Raw genomic sequence first — 18,303 nt, 5'->3', positions numbered from 1 at the left:
TGTTAGCCCCTTTGAACATTGTGAAAAGCGCTCTATAAATAAAATGTAGTATTATTGTTATTATTATTGTTATTATTATTGTTATTATTATTATTATTCATCTCCACACGGGAAGTGATCAAATATCAATCCCAATTAGTCCCGCACCAAGTTCAAAAAGAGAGACTGAATAAGTAAGTGATACAGCAAGAGAATTAACTACTGTTAAGTTTTCATAGGCTTTCTCACACTAGTTTCTACTTTTTACCTACTACCCTATTTGGTGGCCTGGCTATGACACTAAATGTAACACAACAAAAGCTTTCTGCTCCAAAGATCTGTTGTACACAGCTCTGCTCTACAAGCAATAGAGAAAAGCAGTTTATCGCCCTAGTTTTAACAGGTTTTATCTGTTAAAAAAAATTTATATTCTTGCATATACATGCTGATTTTGGTATGAAAAATGCAGTGATAGTCTTGCTTTAAAGTTGGTGTCTCAGATACTGTGGGTCATTTGGAAAATCTTGACGTGAGTGCTACTCAAATTCTGGTTAATCTTAACTCTGCTCAGGTAGGTTTAAAAAAACAAAGAGAAAAAAAGTGGTGCTCTGCTGTTAGTGATAGGGCCAGGGAGAAGAGGACAGATGTGCAAACAGACATCACACAAATTGCCATTGTACATTTCACAAACACATGGTGAGCAAACAGACATCCTCACACACTTTATCATGGGAGGGTACATTACTGAACAATGGAGTCTTTTTGTGTCGTATTTGCTGTGGGCACAGCTGAACAGGCAGCAGTAGCTGCTCTATTGAATTTGCCCTTTTTCACGTGGGGGAATGCATCTGTGTCTTCTTACTGTCTCTGCACAGACCTAGCCGAGTTTGTGTTGGGCCTGGGCCTACTTTCTGGCAGAGATGTCCATGAAAAATGTATGGCCTTGGTCCCCAGAACTACTTCCCATTTCCTCATTCAATTGTTTTGATTTTGGGGTGAGTCGTCCTGTTCAGGTGCAATATGTAGACATCGAAGTCCACTGCAAAGTGGCAAAATGTGATATAACTTGGGAACAGAACATGTGGCAGAATAGCACTTTTTAGATGTTTTAGGAAATGAAAACTGTGTTCACAGGTAATCATCGGCGTATTTTTGAGGTGATTTGGGCTGCCATCAAACCTGGGGCCTCATTTGGGATCAGTGTCCTGCGGGCTCTGAGGCTGCTCAGAATCTTCAAAGTCACCAATTTTGAGTGAGTCATCACAATTGTCTGTCTGTGTGTTGGGAATACTGGTTGGTATCTTTATATTCATGTATTGGTACATTTATATGTTTGTGTGCATAGGTACTGGAACTCTCTGAGAAACCTGGTTGTATCTCTCCTCAATTCCATGAAGTCTATCATCAGCCTGTTGTTCCTCCTCTTCCTCTTCATTGTGGTCTTTGCTCTGCTGGGCATGCAGCTGTTTGGTGGCCAGTGAGTCATTTTTTTTCTACTGCTGTGATTGTTAGTTCCAGTGAATTTTACACAAGCTAAACTTTAAACTTTAAATTCTCAAAATCGAAACTCAATCAAATGGAATCAGTCCAATTGACTTCAGTAAAAACAGCCCAAAATCCATAAATAAATAAGCTCATATGTATTGTTAATTCAGCAATGAAAGTCAGACCATGTCCCCCCTATAGGGAACTTGGACCTTTTCTTAAGCAAAATCGCAGCCTTCAAAAGATTGCTTGTATGACCAAATACACTGAATTCATAAATTCTTTAATAATATCAATATTATATACACATTCCTTGAGATGACTCAGCTCTAGGCAGCTCCACTCATACAATCCCCCACTGCCACCTCAACATCTCAGTTTCCTATAACAAGGAGGGTAGAAGGTAATTTATTCATCATTTTTTTAAAACAAAGTTAAAAAAATGAAATTACTTTTGTCCTTGATCCTGCCACGTCTTTGGATGTGAAACCCCTCATAGCTCTTAATTTAAGTAGTATAAGTAGGGTTCAAGACCCAAAGGGCCCAGAACCTTATTGGATGTCTGCTGGTTATTATACTACTACTACTACTAATAATAATAATAATAATATTAATGTGCATTGTCTTTCACTGGGACTGAAATTGCTATGAGCTTTAAACAAAAAAAGGCCAAGCTGATGGTTTCTTTCCAATTTTGCATTAAATGATAAACAAAAATATGAAGAGACTTTTTGGGGATTTTCACTCAGTGGCTACTGAATTTGGTGTACAGTCTCTAAGGATACTAAATACACATTTTTTCTTGTTGAGATTAGTATGACATTACTTTCTCCCAAATTACTTTTTTACTGAAGGATGCCCTCTCTTTCTCAGTCTCAAATTCTGAGTCTTTAAGTAGTTATACGTTTGAAATGCCCTCTGAAGGGGGGGGGCTGGCTTTGTGAAGCCAGAGCCCACTTGTTTCTGTGTACAGGTTTGATTTTTTGGTAACTGAGAGTGCTCTGTTGGCCGAAAACGGGCTTTAACATCAAACACCTCCTTGCAGATGTACATTTTAGATTGGTTTTACACTTTTTTGGCATTACTAAGGCTCAGAGTGTCCAAACAACATGTTTACTGTTTCCCTGGAACACTGACACTCCACACCTCCCAGTTATAAGAATAATTTAATTGTTTGTTAAAAAACTGTGGACATAAAGGCAAATTCAAAATGCATTAATGTTACAAATTCTATTCAAGTTCTCAAATATTGCACTTAATGTGATTTAGAAATTACTGAAAAATCCACACCCTCTTTTTAGTTATGTTTTAGAGCTTAATGTGGAAAAATGTTACTGGTAACTTTCAGGGTGCACAACTTTACATAAAGCGCCTCATAGTCTTGTCTGTCTACTTTCTGTGCTTGTCTTTTTTATAAGATCCAGACTAAAGAAACACACTGTGATGGATTTTGAGAAGGCACAAGACAAATTCTGCCGCCAGTCCAACCTCCTCTATCTGTATCCCTCACTGTGGGGTGAGATGTAATGAAGTCCCCAGTAGACAGACAGAGATACAAAATGTCAGCGTTAGCACAACATGTCCATTTGAGAAGAATAAACACTCAGCAGATCAGCCATAAGGTCACACAAAGTGAGCACTGAGACGACTCAGATGTAATAGGCATATATGTGCTAGAATTAATGTTTGGCAGCCTAATGGTGAGGCAATAAGCTGCTCTGGAGGGGAGCTGGAGGAGAGACTATGACTGTGTTTTGGCAGTGAAGCTTGATTACATTCGCAGATTGTTTGTTTTCTCCTGAAGGTTTAATTTTGAAGACGAAACTCCAACAACCAACTTTGGACACATTTCCCGCAGCGATTCTCACTGTCTTCCAGGTAAAGGTCAACTCCATCATGCTTTTTTCCCTGCTCTGTTTGTAACCACTGAACTGGACTGACAAACCTGGGCCTGTGTCCCCCCTGCAGATCCTTACTGGGGAGGACTGGAACGCAGTCATGTACATGGCATCGAATCACAGGGAGGCTCCATGGGGGAATGTTCTCGTCCATTTATTTCATCGTTCTCACTCTCTTTGGAAACTGTATCCTGCTCAACTTTGATCCTCATCACTCCAGCTCTATGTCTGTCAGACAGCCCTTTAGCACTGAGACAGAATGTGTAAACTGATTTGAACAACAGCTGCAATGTAAACATTGATCCAGTGTTCATCAATCATTTGATCTTTTCCTGAGACCACAAATAACCAGACACCCTCTCCTCAACGTAATTCTTGGCCATTGCTGTTGATAACCTTGCAAACGCCCAGGAGCTCACTAAGGTAAAGTATTTCTGTATAGCTTGAGGCATCCTGGCTTCAAAGTAGTTACAGGAGATAGGGTAGTAGCATCATCTTACAGCCAAAGTACATGGGGCACGGACCCTTGGCGTGACACGTCTATCGCAGCACGCCTGCAGCAGAGTGCGTCCATATAATCAACTGAGGCTGCTACATTGACCACAGAAGCTGTGGCTGCTCATGCAGGAAACATAACTCAATGCTTCTTTGTATGCAGCTGGTCTATTGATCCATTTTTTTCTCAGAGTGTGGCTCTGTGGCTACCCATCAGGTGATAAGCATAGAATAGTTTAAAAAAAGTTCAATATATTAAAAAAAGATTAAATTTTCAAACCTCACAACAGGGCAATATTTTGTGTCTCTTTTTACATTTCAATATGAAACAAATCAACCAAATAAATGCAATCCTGTTGAAGAAATAATCCAGTTAATTAAACACAGAACCAGTTAACCATTTGATAACTGAGCAAATCAGCTGGATTTCTCTCAAAAACATGGAAAGAAGGTAATGAATAACTCAACTTTGCAAGAAATATATATATATATATATATATATATAATATATATATATATATATATATAAATTATATATAATATTATATATATATATATATATATATACATATCTGTGTGTGTGTGTAATTTTGGTAACACTTTTTTTAAGGATAATTTTTTTGGGCTTTTTGCCTTTATTCAGACAGGACACTTCAAGTATGAAAGGGAGAGAGAGCAAAAGGGGACGACATGTAGCTAAGGGCCAAGTTATGTCAGAGTTATTTTTAATGCTTATAACTCATTATGAAGGCAATGTCTATAATGTATTATTTAACATACTTACAATGCGTTTAAGTGTACATAAAGTTATAAGGATTTATAAATATTCAAAACAAAACTCAACATGCACACAGAAACTGGCAGCAACCACAGCCCACAAAGTCAGAGTCAATTTAGCAGGTCAGAAACCTGCTCTGCCTACCTAGCGTGTCGTGTTTGCACCCATATATTTTGGCTGAGACCCACAGCATCCATTAATAAAAGTTCTTCAAAGGTGGAGTGTGTAATTCCAGAGAGAAAGATAAGATAAAAGATATTTAAACTAGACACCCAAACAAATACACCCATCCTGCCAATGCTTCTTCAAAGCTCCTTTATACCGTTTTTGCTCCCACTCTCCCACAACCAGGACCTTTCCCCTTTCCAGTGCACAAGCTTTCATGATAGTATTGTGGGCACACTTTGATTCTCTCTGTCCACTGCATTTTTTTTCTCAGCATAACACTGAACTGACAGCTAGCGATGGTGAGGAGGTATTCACTGAATTTGACAAAAAAGTGTTTTGCATTAGAGCTGTGGGCTGCACCTTTAAATCAGATCCCACATGCGCATGGCATTTTATTCTCTGTTTTTACACAATAATAGGTATTCATAGGAGATAAGGGAACCTTGTTTTACTGGTTTTGTGGTACTGTCCTCTGTGGAAGATGGAGCTGTTGTAGTGAGACTGATGTAAGCCAGGTTGGTAGGTCATCATAATACACTGGAAAGATCATTTGCAGCTCTTAATACATCACCACTGAGGAAAAGCCTGTTATCCACTGAGCAGAAGTCAAAATGACTCAACTAATGGTCTTGGCAAGCAAAAACAAATGAAGGCCGGTTCCCATTAAAGCTGGTTAGCAGCTCTGTGGGGTAGTGGAATCACCTGTACTATGATAGCTCACAAAAATGTAGTAGTACAGTGTACATTTCCACAGCAATTATTGCATCAGTAACCTAGCTGAGTTGTGTGTTTCACACACTTCGCTGCTGCCCTCAGTTTCTCTTCCTTTACAGAAACACTGGAAGACTTTCAAAGTGAAACATATGTGCAGGTAGCATTAAGTCACTGGAAATAAATAATAATTTCTGTCATTAAAGATAGACTGAGAGTGTCAGAGAGAGCATGATAACTCTCTTGTACTGATGGAATTAGTAGCATGGAAATGTACTTTATGCAGAATTTATAACTGGTAAACAAATAGAAATAGAAAATAAGGGCATGTCTTGATTAGAAAAGCTGTTGCCGTTTTGATGAATGTGAGATCTGAAAATTTCACATATGAGAGGACATATGAGAATCTAATTGGCTGGTGGATCATCAAAATGAGATCACTTTTTCTTCGTCAACATGCTTGTGTTCTCATATCAGCTGAACTCTCCTGGTTGCTCAGAGCTATCTGGCATTCTGTGAAGATGACCTTATGACAATGTGGATGAAAGGAAACAACTACTCCACAGATAAAGGTCATCATAATGTTACAGTAAGACCACAACCTCTAACAGAACCTCATGTATGTATGTATGTATGTGCTGTGTGTGTGTGTGTATTTATGTATGTATGGATGTACTGTATGTGTTTGTGAAATGTATGTGTGTATGTATGGATGTACTGTATGAATGCACTGTATGTTTGTATGTTTTGCACATGCTGTCTAGGATGAAGAGGAGCAAGAGGAGGCCATCAATAAGAAGCTGGCACTCCAGAAGGCCAAGGAGGTAAAGGAGGTCAGCCCCATGTCAGCCGCTAACATTTCCATCACAGCGTAAGTCAACCTCTTCTGGCTTTCTGAAATCTCTGTTTTCCCCCCTTTTATCTTTTATCTCATCTTTTTTTTTTTTTTACTTTATCATTGAAAAACATTATTGAATGCAATTGAGAGGATATCTATAATAGATAAACTGTTTCATGAAACATATTAGAAACACATTTTAAACTTTGAAGGGGGAAACTGCTTTGCTTGCACTTGTTCTTGAACACGTGATGAGCAGTTAGAGCTGCTTCATGCTCTGTGCTCTATATATGTTCCTGCTTTTTAGTCCTTTGCTAATCACACAGCTTTACTTAACAAAAACAGTTAATCAACAATATGTTAATTTCAGGCCATTGAAGCATGTGTTTGCTCTGTTTATGAATTCTCCTGTAACACAAGATGGTCCAAAAACAATCCTCAAAAAAAAAAAGTGTTTAAAAAAGGCACTTGAAAGTCCTTCAATTGACTGTACGAACTCTAATACTTTCATGCATGGTCTCTGTTTGATTCAGCTCTTTGTTTGCTTTTCCCAGAGGGCCCTGGGTGTAATTCTAAAATGTGATGATGACAGCCTCTTGTTGCATAATGTTAACGCATGATGCAGCAAAATACAAACTTACCTCCTCAGAGTCACTGCCCCACTAAAAATCAATGTTTACCTTCTCACCTACACACAGTCTCTTCTACACAAGCCAGTTCCCTGCTTCCTGTCTCCCCACATGACCTCTTCTCAAGATTACTACATGAAAACTTACCCTAACCCTGACATCAACATTTAGAATACTACTAACAAATAAAGTGATAGATATTTTACAACCTCTTCAACAGTCCAGATGTCCTTGATATCCCATTATATTTTGACATGCAACCACTTAAAACCACTCGCATTCAGCGTAATATTGGGATACATCAATATATTTGTCAAAAAGCTTTACAGAACAAGCAAAGAAAGCTAATGTGCATTAAATGTATGTGTGCAGTCATAAGGCTAGTTATGGCCTTACTGTAGATTCCCAGGTAGTGAACAAGTGTGTGTGTGTGTGTGTGTGTGTGTGGTTATACAATACATTGGGTCTCATTCACCAACAGTTCTTTAGAAGAATTTTCTTCTTAAAACCCACCTGCACAGTTTACACAAAGATTCTCACATTCACCAAAATTTCTTAATTGGCATTTGTAATGAAGAACATAATCTACACTCTTATTTTGAGTGCTGACATGTTTGTGAAAAATAATTCATTTTTGTGTTTTCTCCAACTCTGCAGTTTAATAATATTATTGGATTTAAATTATATTTATTATATTTAGAATATTTTTGTAATATTTATTGTTAGGGATTAGGCTCTTGGTATGGGCTGATATTTGCACTTTTAGCTGCCATCGTCTCTTCTGCAAATAATATGCAAGTCACAGATGGAAGCAGCCAGTGTTTTTCAGATGTGTCACATCATTTTAATGCAAGCTAAAAAGGGAACTTGAGACTACTGGCCACAATGTCTTTTTGGCAAACGGGCTCTGTGATGTCACTGTTGTGAGAAAAGATGGCAAGCAGCAGCCACTGTCTCTTTGTCCCAGAGACACTAGAAAACGTGTTTGGGATGAACAGAGATCTTCCCCAGAACACTGTTAGGACAAAAGTGTGCAGTAAACTCACTATGGTCAGGCCAGAGGACACACCCTGTTGTTTCCATGAAAATGCTACACTGTCAATAACAAATCTGTGTTGACAGCAGCAGGAAGAGAGCTAGTTAACATTAACCTCTGACTGGAACTAAGTGCTGATAGAGGTTGCATCATGATGTGTTTAACCTTTCCTCTGTAAAATGAGTTGTGGGCAAACGTAAATTATCACATTGTGATGATGTTTAATGAATATAGCTTTTTGAATGAGAAATTTGTTGACATTTCCACGGCAATATGAAGTAGATTTTAGATAGCGTATTATGATGTATATAGTTAAAAGGATTTTGAAACAGTTTTTTGACACAGGTTGTTTCCCTTGATCAAAAAGTGGAATGAATTACAAAAAAAACAAAGTAAACAACAATACAGAAACAGCTTTATTAGCAGCAGCCAGCCATCAGTATTGGCCCAGAATTTCAAAATCCGTGCGTCCCTAATTATTTTTATATGTTACCAAGCATTATGGTCTTATAAACTAAATAAACATTACGTTAAGTAATTCACATTAATTAGCCTGTGTTCATAGGGAACCATGCCATTCAATAATTAGTGGCTGGTCACACTATTTATAGGCCCAAAGTAGGTTTATTTCTACATCCTAGGTCTAATCGCACAATTACCGCTTCTACAAGGTGTTCCAGTCAGACCGTCCTGAGGAGAAAATGTAGCTAACAGGTCCCTGTAGATCTGTTTGCATAGAGTGACAAGTGCACGCCTGTCCCTCTCCAGTGGTCAGCATCTCTCTTCACTGTTTAGCAATAGATGTTTTGGGCCTCAGATTTGAGATTGAACTGTTTTTGGGTTTTTTAAACCTCATCAGTTTTGTGGCCTTCTCCGGATACAGTATTCACTGAGTAAAATATCCACTGCTGATGCTGCTAAACATTACAGCTCGTTTGACGTTCACTTCTTTCAGAAATCTGTCCGCTTCTCATCCCCATTCTCACAAATCACAGTTCAAATCACTCAGACAGCTTTACAGCATACAACATCCCTCTGCCCTTAGACCTTCACATTGTCTCAGGAAAAATTCCCCCCAAAAAAACCTGTAACGGGGGGAAAAAATGGTAGAAACCTCAGGAAGAGCGACTGAGGAGGGATGATACGTGTCCGGTGCTTAACCTTCTTTACACTTTTGTTAGGGCATTCCTGACTTAAGTCTCTCAACCTTTCTTTTCACTTGCTGTGTTTGCAAACGGCCCTGCAGTCTCATGCTTGTTTATAGGGATTGGCGGGGCGTTATGCTAAGTAGGATCAACTGGCAGATGCTAGATATTGTTACAGATCTGACTTTTCTCAGGACTTTTGTCGAAAACAAATTTAAGACACATCTTAGGAAATATTGGTGAGTGAGGCCCAGGGGAGCTGTCTCTACTTTACTGTTACTCTAAAGATACCAGACTGTTCTGTTCTTTGTATTCTGTAACAAACTGTTATTATGCATGTTATGTGAAATTTAGTTTGTTTATATTTTGTAGTATAACCCAACTCTCTCATATCTGGGCCTTAAAGGTATTCCCCATGCTGTCACTCTGGCAGTCAGTCCCTGACAGTCCATTTGCTTGGCATTTCCTTTCTGGTTCAGTCTCAGTCTTGTGGCTTCCCATTGCATTGAAATGTGATGGGAGACTAAAAGACACATAGAAGACAGACAAATGTTGAATGGTGTCTGGCTGTTACTCTGACTGCATCCTTTATGATGTTCCCTCTCCCCCATTTTTGTTTTGTGCATGTGCAGTTTTCTAACACGCAGTCGAGGTAACGCGCACTCTAGCAGCTCATCCATCTGCAGCGTTAACTCACTGTGAGTTATTACCTCTTTGTTACAATCTTAAAGCCCCCCCATCACCCCTCTCTCACCTCTCCTTTTCTGCTGTCTAACTGTGTATTCTTCTGGTGTCATCTTGTCATTCTTCTGTGTGAATCATCAAAAACAACATATCACCTTTTGATCGAGCTGCGTGGGTGTTTCCAACACGTTCTCATCACAAGTCGTCATATGTTGCCGCTTTGCAGAGGACTTCCGCGTCTACTTACATTAATTACATTTTAGGTATCCTTCTGCATCTGCAGTTGACGTTTGAAGATGACGCCACTGTGATGTCAACAAATGCACACGTTGGAATTACACTGCAATTGGTTAATGTTTAGACGACACAAGCACATGGTAACCAGCGCCGGGACATTCAAACAGGAAGTGAACATCAGATTCCTACATTAAAGTTTGGGGTTTGTTGTACCCATCCACCGCCATAACCTCACTCCTTATATTACATCGTTACTGACAGCATTTTAAACCAACGCTATTTTGTGGCGTATCATACAGACACAACAGGTTCCGTCCGACTGCATTCTCAAGTGATGCCACCCTTCTGCTTATCAGGCTAATGCAGCAGGTGCCATCTGGCTGTCTGGAGCTGTGGAATAACAACACCACCAGTTCTGTCTAGCTTCCTTCTCAACTTTTGCTGTCCAGTGGTATGTCATGCGGACATGAAAGGCGCCTTTCGGCGTCAGGATCGTACACCAAAAGCACTGTCAAAGTGGTGGTATTTGACGAGTTCAGAATGAGAACGAGCTGGTGTTTCAGTATTTTCATGGGTTTGTTTTTATTTGTTTTTGTTTCTCTGTGATCAACAAGTGTCATGAGTGTGTTTGTCAGTGATCATGGTATCTGAGTGTTTGTGATGGACATCCTTCTGTCTGAGAATGACTTTTTTCAATAACTGCATTTTAAGATAGAACATTTCATTGTTCCTACTGTACATGTTCATTGTGTTTATCTTCTGCTGTGATGCCTCTTCTTAAGTTGATTTTAAATATGTTTATGTGTGGTATTACTACTGTGTGAGCTTTAGTCTTGTGTTATACAGATGAAGAACACGACTGCTTAGTAGAAACACAGACAGATGTAAGTGACATATTCAGCTGACAGAGCAATTGATGATTCACTGCAAGAATGCCAAAAGAAGCCTTACTTTCATTAATGTGAAACTGTGAAAAATAACGTAGAAATCTGCTGTGTATATTGATTACTCTGTAACAATAATAACCGCACTCGCACATTGCACTTTACCACTCAACATCCACAATTGTTGTAGCACCTTTAATAAAAGACATTTAGATAACCATTTAAGAGTTTGCTTGTAAGGTAACAGAAAAAGAATTCTGTAAAATAAGAAACTGTAGAGCCGTCGGTTTATTTAATCATTGGTAAAATCAGACCCCAAGTAAACTTATATTGAATGAATTTGAATTTATCAGGTTGTCGCCACAATGAAAACTTGGTTTTCTCCAGTTTTAGAAAAAACACTAGCTCCCTCATACACATGGAAGAATTTGGTTTCTAAGGTGACTATCTATCCACTAGGATACTCCTACATGAGAAAGAGACCGCGCTTTTTTTATAAGTTTGATTTTTGTCACCCTGAACACTAAAGATGCATGCCCAGGTGATGGGTTGAAGATCTACATTGAAAGACTCTGATAAGACTTTTAATTTTGTATCCAGGTCTGTTTGTCAGCCCAACCAAAGTAATGTGTGTAAGATCTGCTTTTAAAATGTATCATCTATTGCAGCTATCCACTACATTTGAGTACATGTTTGAAAGCTTTGGGGTTAGAGTAGTGCAGGTAATTACGGAAGCCCTGAGAGGCAAGAAAAAAATTGTTTGGGGGGGGGCAAGAAAAAAAAATTCGGGAGGAAAATAAGGGTTATTTTTCTAAGTGTTTCTTTTTGTAATACTCATTTTGACCAGACGACGCTGAAGTGCACCAACAGGGGACTTCTCATTTCTCTCTGCACTGTAAACACAACATGCATGGACGCTGTTTATTGAATCACCAAATCTAAATCACCAGTCTCACTCACCACAAATTTTGACAGTGCTCCCTGCTGGTGGCTGCTGGTAACTACTACTGTTGATGTTAGATTTTGCATTTTGAAGATAAAGCATGAGAAAACACAAACGCAGTGTACTATAACTGCTGCAAGTGACTGTGACTACTATGACCATAACTTTTATGTAACATGAAAGTGCTCATATATCAGAATTTGAATAATAAGAGTTGCATGTTGTGTTAAGAGTGCAGAGAGATAACCCTTATTTTCCTCCTGAATTTTTTTTTCCTGCCCCCCCAAAAAAAGTTTTCTCCACCTCCAATTTTTTTTTTCTTGCTCCTCAGGGCTTCCATAGTAAATACAGTACCTAAAAAATGAATGTATTTATATAGACCTGCACTTGTATAGCGCTTTTCTAGTCTTTAAACCACGCAAAGTCCAAGGATACTTTGACATGTCGATTGAAGGAGCCGGGGATTCAACTGCTGACCTTCTGATTAGACGACGACCTGCTCTACCTCTGAGGCACAGCCACCAAGACCGACGTACCTAAGACTAGGCATTTAGCTAGTGCAAGCAACATAAAGTCCTTTCAAAAGACCAGTCTTAACAAAGAATGTCAGTCAGGACTAGATTGGTGTAACCAGCTCCTTCTTACATAGGGAGCTTGATCCAGTATATTATTTAAGGTACATTTGCTGCCCAATAGTAATTTTTGAAATTAGGAAAAGAGAATCCACCTTGGGGTTGATGTCTTTCTAAGACTGCTTCACTTATCCTCAGTTGTTTATCACTTCAAATAAAGCCTGTAACTTATTTGTCCAAAGTAGTAATAAAAGAGTTTAGCTGCAGACATTGAAACAAATATAGGAATCATCATCTTAAAGGAATGAACTCTACCTGCTAATGAAACATAGAGGGTTATCCATCTATCAAAGTCTGTCTTCAACTAGTAATTAATGGCGAGAAATTCCTATTCAAATATAAGAATTTGAATTTATACATACACAGAAATGACAGATTTGGTAGATGGATGCTACTAAGTGCAAATTTCTGTAGTAGGTCTACATATTCCCATAGAATGGTTCATATGATATCCTGTGAAAATGCACGCACAAGAGTTATATGATATCTTACAAAATAGTGCCCCACGAATGATGTTATGTCCTTAACAAACAGTTATGTAGTTAATGTACAGTTACAGAGGCTAATAATAACAATAGTTAATGTGGTCTCCAAAATACAGGGCGAAAGTTTGGATATTTGTGACCTTTCCACCACCCCAACCTTGGGCATTTGGGACTGCTTTGCTGTTTACTTCAGTCAACGTATTGGTCACATGACTGTTGCTTTTTCAAAATAGGTGGATATGCACAGATTGTATACATTTTTCGTAGGAAAACGTACAGTTTGTAAGAACAGCCTGAGCAGGTACATACACACATTAACATCATCGGTTAATAGATAAATGGTCTCACACTGTTTCTTTAGTTACTTGTTACATGTTGAAAGAAATGCAATGGAAACCAGTTTTAGACCATAACAGAGAGAAGCATCAGTGTTATGTGAGTAGGAATGACCTGTAGTGAAACATCAGGCAAGCCGAACGTCCCACAGCTCTTTGACACCATGGTAACATGAGTGGATATTCAGTGTGCATTAACATTGTCTCCTGTCCCCATTATTTCCCTGCTTCTTCTCAGCTAAAACTATTTCCTTTGGGGTTTTTTTGTATTATTTTGCATCTCTACTGTACATGTTTGTCAGTTTTCTGAAGCTTATTTGGCTCCTATGTGCTTTTGTCTGTAACTTGTTTCTGTCCCTTTCAAGTTCCTTCTCTCCCTCTGTCTGTCTCTCTGTTTGTTGCTTCCTATATGTGTTTGTAGGAGTTATGTCTGCACCCCAGTCCATCACTACCTGAGGTAAACCCAACCACCTGCTAGCAGGGCGGTCCATCATGATGATTACATGCTTACTTATTTGCATACTTACTTGGGATTTCATTTACATTTCGGAAAGAAAGACCACATAAATAAAACAGTGCTGCCCTGCATTTGTCATGCACACCATGTTGTGAACTTTTCTGTTCATTCAGTGAAATTGGAAACAGGGTAGTGCTGTGTGCAGTTCTATATCCTGTATGTCCAAGAGTCCAAGTATGGACAGAGTAATTGTAGGATGATGGAGAGTTGAGACAGAGGGATGAGGTTCCTTTCTGTTTCTAATTTCTGCAGTGAACACTGACTTCTCTGATGAAAGGCCCTATAAGAGATGGTATTTTAAGTTGTAATTTCCCTCAGTGAAGATAGCACTGCTTTTATTTCACATCTTATTGAAAGTGCATGCATTCAGCCATTTTTAGAGAACAGGATTACACACTAACACTTGGTACGTTTACATGCACAGTTAAGTGAAGATAAAATTATAGTTCCTTTAGGCCATGTTATTGGACTACTGTCCTTCTGTCCTGCACCGGGGGAGAATCCATTTATTGACATATGTATGTAAGTATTTCCGACTCGCCACAGTAGGTGGAGATATGCCCCCTTTCAACTAGTTGCTATTTGACCTTCTTCCAGTTGACCTATTATGCCACATACCAAACAAGTTAGCAAGCAGCAATTGGGCTGCATGATGAAAGGTAAAAAATGTGTGGTTCTTGCTCTAGCAATCGCCATGCTGATACATTTGTCTTGTTTTGTTTTCTTCCCTTCTTCTTTTGTTTTTCCTGGCTTTCTTCTTATGCTTTTCAACTTCTAGGTAAAAGCCTGGCGTGGGCATGCACAGAACACCTAGGCCAGTTCAGCTCCGGTTGAGGCATATATACATGAAAGAGTAAATTAATACCCAACTGCATTATCAAGCTGTTAGTCCTTCTTCAGAAATTCGACTGCATTTCAGTTGGACTAACATGTTTAGATGTATTTTAAAAGTCCAGTTTTAATCAGACTAAGATAATAATTCGACTTTTTCTAACATCATGTAAACGTACTGAGTAACAAAAATAAGCATGTCAGAGCATGGTGATGTGGCCATGCTTTGCTTTTGTCCAGACATATCCACAGATGAGCTCTCTCCACAGTTCACTGTGATAAATGGATCCAGTCGTTTGTTGTGTTGAAAGCTTCATTGCACCTTGGTCATACTGTAAATCATTCAGCATGTAGGAACTATGTGTAAACCGAATATACTACTGGTGTTATGTGCCATGAAGTATAAAGTACATACATACTGAATGTGTCACATCTCAAAAAAAACCCATGTGTCAGTGCTTCCATTGGTAATGCTTTCAGCCTTTGTTAAAATGACAAACTGCTGTGACCAAACTGTGGCAGTGACATCCAAGCAGAGAGTGTATAAATAATGTCCACAGTATTTTTATAGTACTGCCAATCTCAGTGTTTTTGATTTGTCTCGTTCTTTTGCCCCTCCCCCAGTAAGGAGCAGCAAAAGTCAATGAAGACCATGTCAGTGTGGGAGCAGAGGGCCAACCAGCTGAGGAAGCAGAACCAGGCAAGCTGCGAAGCCCTGCACAGTGAGCTGGAGGACCGCCTCCGCCGGTCCTCGGCTCTCCACATCCGGCCCGACATGAAGACTCACCTTGACCGGCCACTGGTTGTTGAGCCTCGTGACGGGCCTTTCCTGGCCGGCCACCAGCACCACCATCACAAGCCCAGTATGCCAGAGGAGGCCGAGACTGCCTCCGAACCTCCCCCTCCTATGCCTCAGCAGCCCCGCCGCCACCACCGCCACAGAGACAGGGATCGGGCCAGAACAAGAGAGGAGACAAATGATAACAGTGGTGCCAACAAGGACGGAGGCCACCACGTCCATCACAGCAGTTCCAAAGACCATGATGGCAGCAGGGGGAAAGACGGGAAGTGCGAGAGGTCCCGCAGCCGAGAGGGAGGCAGGAGACATCATCATCAGAGCTCAATGGATGACAGCGGAGGGGGAGGAGTCATGAGTGAGAGAGAGCATCGCCATCATCATTCACACCGGCAGTCCCGAGGGGGCAACGGGACGGTCAACAGTGGAGGGAAGGGAGTGCGAAGATACCGCCACAAAGATGGACGATCGTCTAACAGGGAAGGGGAAAGGAATTCCAGAGGAGACAGTGGTGCCAGTGGAGAGACGAAGAGACAGAGGACTCATGGATCCAGGGGACAATCCACAGCTGAAGGAGAAGAGTCCAACGAAAGAGAGAAGACCCACAGTCATGGGTAAAAATCACAACCACTCCATAGTTGGTACTCTTTTTTTTCTGAACAGTGACCTTCCAGGTCTCTGAACTCAAACTAACAGGGATCAACTACACTTTCAGTTTCTCAGTTAGAGAAGAAGAAAGAGAAGAAACAGTGATGGTTTTCTGACTCTGTGTTCAACTATGTTAGATTTGAAATGAAACAGTTAGTTTATATTTCTTACTCTTGGATTTAATTTGAGGCTGCTAACATGGACATCAGAGGTAGAGAGATATAGCCCTACATTTTAAATAAGTCAAAATAAACTTGATTAAGTGATATTTAATAGCAGGTTGTACATTGTAACCAGTTTGTATTGTTGGTATTGCAGCCAAGTATAGTGCAAACTTTAACTAAATTATGAAAATCTGTAAAATTAAATGTGAATTTATGTGTATTTTCATCCACTACTGTTGAGGAGTTTGTTTTTCAAGGTAAGCAATATGTGGCGATCATCTAAGATTTTGTATTTGGATGTACTGTTAAACCTCTGACATCAATTTACAGCAGTTACATATTTCTGCTGGTCTATAATGTTTAGCCACATCCATCAGCCTTTCTCAAACCAATCTGAATGTCACTGACAGTGGAGGCAAGTAGCATAATCATTGCTCACCGCTGGCCATCAGGATGGGATATTATTTTAGAATATGCAGTATAATAATATCTAAAATGCTTTTGTTGCTCTAGGAACAGGTTTGGTGACCCAGGGGGAGATCCCCTCACCATCTCCCCCCAGCAGGGCTCTGGGGGGAGCACCTGGCCCCCAGACCGAGCAGAGGACTCAGACAACCAGAGGAACGTCAGAAGAGCAGGCCAAGGCTCCATCCAGATTCCTCCTGTGACCATCACCTCCCCCCCTGGAGAGACCACCCTCATACAAAGTCAGTACACGCTTTTTTTATGGTGCAGAACGCTGAGTACAGAGAAGGTGTCATTTATTGTGAACAAAGCAGAAGAGTGTCTGCAGTGTGTGCTGTATGTGTTATGGCTGCTGAAATCTGATATTATCCAAGCCAGAATCACCCAAAGAGACTAAATAAAACTAAACTATAAACTAATTATATCAGGAGTCAGATGTAGACATTCATCAGGTCTTGATGAAGATTTCTAAGACAAAATACTGAAGTTGATAAAGGAACAAAAATCTTACACGTCCCTTCAACTGAACATAGGGATACAGAAGCACAAGAACCCAACACAGCTCAGAATCAAAGGAACACCGTCTCAGGGCGACCAGCGTTTTGACACCTTCAATAAATACTGTTTTACACATGTTTTTAAATAGCTGTTTATAGGCTGAGTCACCAAAAACAACCCAAAAAATTCCTGAGGACTACTGCCTGACCAAGTGTACACTCTGATGTGTGTCAGACAATTCATGCCTCCACGCTTGCCATTAAAAAACTAATAATGCAAACAAATAAGGCATCATCCCGCTTATAACATGGTCACTTAATATCTAAGGTTTTTCAGTTTCCCTGGCAACACCTGAGGGTCTGACTGATACCTGGAACAATCATTTCTGCTCCATAAGGTTGTAATGCAATGTAAATGCCAAAAGCACTGTCAAAGCAGCAGTAGTATACAAGCTGGGAATGAGAACATGCTGTCACTGTTATTGCCTGAGAACCAGAGGAAATGGGAGGACCCAGGAGCGAACAAACAGACAGAGTGAATGGATGAAAATTGGGTTTAATGGTTGTTGGTGGGGAGGAATGGGAATTAAGGAAAGGGAGTTTCCAGAAGCCGAGCCGGGGGGAAAGGTTGGTGAGGCTAGTTAGGCTGGTGAGGCTGGAGGATGGTCGAGTCCAGAGTTGTGGAAAAAGAGAATGGCGAAATGCTGAGGCGAGAGGCTGGGCCGTAGGAAGCTGGAGCTCAGTGGAGAAGGCACATGAGTTAGGCTGAACAATCTGACACCGATGTCGAGTGGAGCTGGAGAATATATGCCGGGGTTGATTGCAGATGAGATGCAGCTGAGGAAGTGTGCCATGAGCTCCAGCATCTGGAGGCCAACCTCTGCAACACAGCCACAGAAAAGGGAGACCCTCCATACCAGGATCAATCAATATCAAAATCCAACTACATTAACAGTTTCAACCTTCAACCTAAGCATATTTATAGGACAATATGTCGAATTTTAATACTTTGCACTCAGATGT

At 40.1% G+C, this 18,303-nt stretch overlaps 1 pseudogene; it reads left to right on the top strand.

Annotated features, from left to right (window-relative positions):
• The first annotated feature begins 912 nt into the window (after positions 1-912).
• LOC121943980 overlaps positions 913-18,303 on the top strand; it is a 93,658-nt pseudogene continuing 76,267 nt past the window's right edge.

The sequence above is a fragment of the Plectropomus leopardus genome, chromosome 6 (assembly GCF_008729295.1).
Source record: "Plectropomus leopardus isolate mb chromosome 6, YSFRI_Pleo_2.0, whole genome shotgun sequence".
Lineage (NCBI taxonomy): Eukaryota > Metazoa > Chordata > Actinopteri > Perciformes > Serranidae > Plectropomus > Plectropomus leopardus.
The sequence above is the reverse complement of the archived record's forward strand: the minus strand, read 5'-3'. Positions and strand labels throughout refer to the sequence as shown.